Genomic DNA, 1,217 nt, shown 5'->3' on the forward strand with positions numbered 1-1,217 from the left:
AAGATAAGTGCAGGGCAAAGACCCAGAGAGGGGTGGGGAGTCGGTCCAAGCATGTGCATCGCCCAGAGGGATTTCTGAAATCAGTACAGTGCAATGGGTATCCTATAACAGGTTATTTGGCTGAATCAAAGGAAGGGCTTACTTTGTATCATTGGATTCATGTGTGCAGGGCAGAACAGTTCCAGTCTGTGTCACATCCTTTGTCTCATCCATGTTTTGTGTCCTTAGGGTTTTTTGTGTCACAGGGTTTGTGTTGTCACGGGTACGGGATGTCTCACTGGGGGTCAGCCTGGAACTGCTTTGCCCTGCTACGTGGATCAGTGGGTAGATGGAATATTGCTCAGAGTCTCACATCAACATGTCAGTTACCTTAGACAGTGGAGCCGATGGCTGTACAGTCCTGCCGGATGGAGCAGGTGTCCGTAACTCGTGTGCAATCATTAGAGCTGAGTGTTGTGGAGCTGATGGTACTTGAATTGCAGGACCTTGAAGCTGGGTTGTCACTTTTCTTCTCATATGCTGCTGTCAGAGTTCTCATTTGCTCAGGGTAAATGAGATCTTTTAAATGGTTAAGGTCTCGGTGGCCATGCAGGTGACCTGACTAACCTTATTTTCTTTTCCCCCCCCCCAGATAAGTGGACACGATGCACCCCAGACCCAGACAAGTTGAAGCAGCCTAGGAAGAAGGTGGTATTGGGTGTTGGATGAAGGTTGTCAGTTTTAGCCATAGGAGTTCTTTATCTTGTGCCTTTTTGTTTTTTATTTTCCAGATGGGGCACAATCGGTCTCGAGGCGTAGGGGCTCAGCAAGGAGACGAGCGAGGTGAGAATTTTACTCCCGAACCGAATTTGGTGTTAGTTTCAGGATGTTGTCTATTTGTTCAATCTATACATATATGTTGTAACTGTTTAATTTTTTTTCTAGGCGATACACAACCCTTTGCCTGTCTGCTGAATGTGCCGAAGGTCCATTCGATAAGAGGTCAAGGTAAAGGAGCCCGAGACAGTCACCATGAGGCGGTACGTCAGCACAAGCCTCTGCATCTGTGTTCTTTTTGCAGCGGCCGTCTGTCCACTTAGCGGGGTATAACATTGCTTTGGCATGCAGTCTGATGGGGTTTAGAGGTTTTCAGCTTTCCTCGTGAGCAATCCTTAAATGATTGAGAGCTCAGCGTTTGAGCATTTCCCCATTGTATTTGAAGGGGTGGTCTCAGTAGC

Source organism: Neopelma chrysocephalum, unplaced genomic scaffold (assembly GCF_003984885.1).
Source record: "Neopelma chrysocephalum unplaced genomic scaffold, ASM398488v2 Primary Assembly neopelma1_94025, whole genome shotgun sequence".
NCBI lineage: Eukaryota > Metazoa > Chordata > Aves > Passeriformes > Pipridae > Neopelma > Neopelma chrysocephalum.